This window comes from Meriones unguiculatus, chromosome 12, assembly GCF_030254825.1.
Source record: "Meriones unguiculatus strain TT.TT164.6M chromosome 12, Bangor_MerUng_6.1, whole genome shotgun sequence".
Taxonomy (NCBI): domain Eukaryota; kingdom Metazoa; phylum Chordata; class Mammalia; order Rodentia; family Muridae; genus Meriones; species Meriones unguiculatus.
Window position 1 is genome coordinate 68,474,064 of NC_083360.1, and position 6,034 is coordinate 68,480,097.

A 6,034-nucleotide genomic window follows, 5' to 3' on the forward strand; every position below is an offset into this window, starting at 1 on the left:
TATTTATACACACATTATACACGTACATATACATACATGCAAGGATAAATAACGATTTCCGATATTCTTCATTTCAGTAGTGTTGAATTCTATGTACTCATATGCCCCACAGAGAGTTTCTGACAAGCTATAATTGTTCTGGTCAGGCAAAAGCACGATCGCACTCATATGCATATGATCAAACATACACCAGGACACAGGGATATGATCATACATGTGCACACACAGAGTTTTCACAGCTCAGAAGTCTTTAGGACATGAGACAGCATTCTGCATGCTTCACACGAGCCCTCCTACACCAACACAGTGTGATTCAGTTCACTGAAAACTGTGATAAGGGTGAAACATAGTTTCTGAATACATCTGTCAATGACTAATAGCACATTAGTTTAAATTTAAATGTGCTAAATTTGGAGCACTACTTTCCTTTCCACGGCTGCTTTGAATAAACATAAGATTCCCTGATACTGCCTTCCAAGAGGCTCCAAGAGTGAGGTCAAGCTCTGTAAAAAGAAAATCGACCAACCCTTAAAGCCATCCTTGAGAACTTTAAACACCACTGAGTGTACCTAGTAAAACTGTCCCAGGGCACGCAGACTCCCAGGCTTGGGTGGAGTTCACATGGATTGTTTTGCTAAAATAAACAAAAATGACTGAGAACTTTGAATTGCTTTTGTCTGAACTTGAGTGTCTGGATGGATCAGCAACAATAATGCACAACCTACCTGTTTGTCAAACCAAAGAGAAACTCAAATAGGCATGTATTTCTTACAAATGGAAAAAAAAAATCACATGATTGTAATTTGTGGTAGCCCATTTGTTCTTAAAAAACCACCTCACAAAATTTCTAGTCAAACAGAACAAATTTCAGTTGGCTTATGAAGCTAAAAATTACAAATTTCTCAAGTTTTTAACTTAACCTTATCGTTATATTGATACAGCAGTTAATTTCAAGCATTTTTAGATGGTTAGATTCAAACTTGAAAGGAACATTTGAGTTAAAAGTAGCTGATAGGAGAGCTAATGATTTTTTGAATTAATCTTGTATCCAGCCGCTTTGCTGAAGGAGTTTATCAGCTGCAGGAGTTCTTTGGTGGAATTTTTGGGATCGCTATGTATACTAATCATATTGTCTGCGAATAGTGATACTTTAACTTCTTTCTTTCTGATTTGTATCTCCTTGATCTCCTTTAGTTGTCTTATTGCTCTAGCTAAGATTTCAAGTACTATATTGAAGAGATATGGAGAGAGTGGGCAGCCTTGTCTTGTCCCTGATTTTAGTAGGATTGCTTTGAGTTTCTCTCCATTTAGCCCTCCTGTATATAAAATGACAAATGGGCTGATGAAGAAATTAGGGAAACCACAGCCTTCACAATAGCCACAAATAATACAAGATATCTAGGGGGAATGCTAACCATGACCTGTATGATAAGAACTTCAAGCCTCTAAAGGAAGAAATTGAAGAAGATACCAGAAAATGGAAAGATCTGCCATGCTCATGGGTAGGATTAACATAGTGAAAATGGCTATCCTACCAAAAGCAATGTACAGGTTCAGTGCAATCCCCATAAAAATACAAAAACAATTCTTTACAGACCTTGAATGAAAAATTCTAAACTTCATATGGAAAACTGAAAACCCCAGAATAGCTAAAATAATCCTATACAATAATAGAACTTCTGGAGGTATCTACATATCTGATTTCAAGCCATACTTGAGTAATAGTAATAAAAACTGCATGGTACTGGCATAAGAATAGGCTGGTTAATCAACAGAATTGAACTGAAGACCCAGAAACAAACCCACATACCTATGTACACCTGATTTTTGACAAAGGAGCCAAAACCATATAATGGAAAAAAGATAGCATTTTCAACAAATGGTGCTATTCTAACTGGATGTCTACATGTAGAAAAATGCAAATAGATCCATATTTATCATCCTGCCCCAAACTAAAGTCCAAGTAGATCAAAGACTTCAACATAAAACCAGATACACTAAATCTGCTAGAGAGGAAAGTGGGTAAGAATCTTGAACTCATTAGCACAGAAGACAACTTCCTGAACAGAACTCCAACAGCTGAGGCTCTAAGATCTACAATTAATAAATGGGACCTCTTGAAACTGAAAAGCTTCTGTAAAGCAAAGGATACTATCAATAGAATGAAAAGGCAGTGTACTGACTGGGGGAAAAAGCTTCACCAATCCTACATCAGACAAAAGACTAATATCTAGAATTTATAAAGCACTCAAGAAATTAATCACCAATAAACCAAATAATCCAATTAAAAAATGGGGTAGAGAACTAAACAAAGAGTTCTCAACAGAGGAATCTCAAATGGTGGAGAAACAAAGAAATGCTCAACGTCCTTAGTCATCAGGGAAATGTAAATCAAAATGACCCTGAGATTCCATCTTACATCTGTCAGAATGGCTAAGATCAAAAACTCAAGTGACAAACACACACTGGTGAGGACTTGCAGAAAGGGGAACCCTCCACCATTGCTGGAGGGAGTGCAAACTTGTACAACCACTCTGGCTGGCGCTTTCTCAGAAAACTGGGAATAGCCATACCTCAAGCCATACCTTCTGACTGCACATCTCAGTCAGAAGGAGAAAGAGAATAGACAGAAGTAATGGTGGAAGAGTGGGAACAAGGACAATCAAAACCAATCAACCAGGGTCCAGAGGGGCCTATGAAGTCTGAAGCACCAACCAAGGACAGTGCATGGTCTGGACCTGGGTCCTCTACTTATAAGTAGCCAATGGGTGTCAGTGTCTTAGGCTTTATATGGACCCAATAGTCAGGGAAATGGGGGATATTTCTGACATGGACTATGTTACCACTTTTTGATCACTTCCCCCTAACGGGAACACAGAAGGGAAGATGAACTCAATCCTCATGTGACTAGATGAGCTGGAGTGTCTGGATTGGAGGGGGGTCCCCTATTCTGAGGAAATAGGGGGAAAGGAAGATATGGAAGGGTGGGTGGGACCGGTAGGAGAGGAGGGAAGGACCTATGACTGGGATGCAAATTGAATTAATTAATAAAAAAATAAAAGTAGTTGTCAAACATGTATGTATGTCATGTATGAAATTCTCAAACAAGAAAAAAGTAGTTGATGGCAGTGTCCTTTGCTTTACAGAAGCTTTTCAGTTTCATGAGGTCTCATTTATTTATTGTTGATCTTAGAGCCTGTGCTGTTGGTGTTCTATTCAGGAAGTTGTCTCCTGTGCCAGTGAGTTCAAGGCTGATCCCCACTTTCTCTTCTAATAAATTTAGTGTTTCTGCTTTTATGTTGAAGTCTTTGATCCACTTGGACTTTAAGTTTTGTACAGGGTGATAAGTATGGTTCTATTTGCATTTTTCTACACATAGACATCCAGTTAGACTAGCACCATTTGTTGAAGATGCTATCTTTTTTTCCATTGTATGGTTTTGGCATCTTTGTCAAAAATCAGGTGTCCATAAGTGTGTGGGTTTATTTCTGGGTCTTCTGTTCAGTTCCATTGATCCACCATTCTGTTTCTATGCCAGTACCATGCAGTTTGTATTACTGTTGCTCTATATAGCTTGAGATCAGGGATGGAGATACCTCCAGAAGATCTTTTATCGCAGAGGATTGTTTTGGCAATTCTGGGTTTCTTGTTATTTGGTATGAAGTTGAGAATTTTTCTTACAAGGTCTTTAAAGAATCGTGTTGGTAATTTGATAGGAATTGCATTGAATCTATAGATTGCTTTTGTTAAGATGGCCATTTTTACTATGTTAATCCTGCTAAGCCATGAGCATGAGAGATCTTTCCATCTTCTGATATCTTCTTCTATTTCTTTCTTCAGAGATTTGACATTTTTTTTCATACAAGTCTTTGACTTGCTTGGTTAGAGTTACACCAAGGTACTTTATGTCACTTGTGGCTATTGTGAAGGGTGTTGTTTTTCTAATTTCTTTCTCAGCACTTTTGTCTTTTGTATATAGGAGGACTACTGATTTTTTTTCTTTTTCTCTCTCTCTTTTTTTTAGTTAATTTTGTATCCAGCCACTTTGCTGAATGTGTTTATCAGCTGTATGAGTTCCCTGGTAGAATTTCTGTAGTCACTCATCTATACTATCATATCATCTGCAAATAGTGATACTTTGACTTCTTCCGTTCTGATTTGAATCCCCTTAACCTGATAGGCTAGGGTCAGATGGAAAGGGAGGAGGACCTTCCCTATCAGTGGTCTGGGGGAAGGGCATGGAGGAGAAGGAAGGAGGGAGGATTAGGGGGGCTGAGGGAGGGGACTACAGCTGGGATATAAAGTGAATAAATTGTAATAAATAAATAAATAATGCAAAAAATAGTAGTTGAAAACATAACATCAAAGATGGATTGTGTTAATGGAATACAAATTTTCACATAGCAGATTTTAAAAAAGTACTAGAAAAACTACAAGAACTTCATATGCTCATTGTCTTCAGTGTAGCCCCTTGTTTTATATTAAGAATCACCTACCATTTTATCACCTACCATTTTTCTTCAGTTTTCTGTTTACTCATGACTTGGTCAAAGACATCTCAAAATTACCAAATGTCTCATAAACATTTTTAAATTCTAGCAAGAATGAATTCATGTACTTTTCCATCTTAGGAGCTTCATTTAGTCTCTGGATCTTAGTGATACCATGAATTTGTAGTACCCTCAAATGAGATATGAAAATTTCATTTTTTTTTTATTTTTGAAAACTGCCTTTTCAAAAGCAAACAAAATTTGACTAAATTTATTCAGTGTTGGGCATCTTACAGTGATTTGGGCACATATTTTAGTTTAATGTCAGTTAAATAATAGTATTGCCTTTGTGGCCCGTCAAAATGTGAACTCTCACAGCTGGTTGACTTAATGAGTGGGTCGTCTCTGTAGAAATTATCTCTACTAATACTGGATAGATTAGTTGAACTTTGTGAAGTGTATTGAGGCATTCTTGATGGATATTTGGGAATGTGGTTTTGACAAAACAAGATTAAATCCTTCTGGGTTATAGAAAACACAAATTCATTTTTTTTTATCATTTAATGATCAAAAATATTTTATGTGACCACGCACACATCGTGTTGCAGGGGCTTAAAAAAAGCCACATGAGGTACTAAGGATGGACTGCAAGTTCTTCTTAAGAAAAGTCAGAATCAGTGAGATCAATCTTCTTAAGTGTTTATGTTTACACATCTGTATGTATGTGTACATATGTAATTTGAAGGAATATCTTTTGTGTTGATTTTATTCTCAGCGATTAGACTGTGTGCTGCTTATTCAATACTTTGAATTGGTGGGCAATGGTGAATATTTCCTCACAAATAATCATCTTAAAGCAAAAATAAACCCTTAAATTTCACTAATACTTCAATCTAGGTTTTTAGAAATCTAGGTTTTTTAACACAGTGTGTCTTAGTGTGGTCCTGGGGTTAGCAACATAAACTTATCTGAGAACCATTTTGGGGTCTAGGTTTCTGAGTCTATAAGCTATGTCCCTTTCCCTGTTATCTGAAATCTCAATAGGTCCCAAATTGTCTCACACATTAGAAGACTGAAACCATTGTCTGGAGACTCAGTCATCTCTCTCACTTGAGGAAATAGTGACTAACTTTGCTATCTTTCTGGTCCTGGGAAACTGCTTGTTTTTCCTTTTCCTGTTAGGAGATTTGAACCGAAACAGGGCAATCTCTCCATGGCTACCTCTTCTTCCTTTTCATCGACATTATCAGAGTTGCTGTCATTTATTGAACATTTACCATATGCCAGATACTATGTGAACTGCATTCAAACATGATCTCGTTGAATCTTAACAGCGGGTTTTACGATTGTTAGGAAATAGGAGCTGCATTTCATACAGCCTGCCAAAGGACTGAGTGGAAGCAAACCCACGGCTTTCAGTGATGCCTCTTTTATGGCTGTGATGACCTGAAAATAGGGGACTAGTGGGTGGAGAGAGGACATTTTTTTTAAAGATTTATTTATTTATTATTTATACAGTATATAGTATTCTGCCTGCAAGTGTG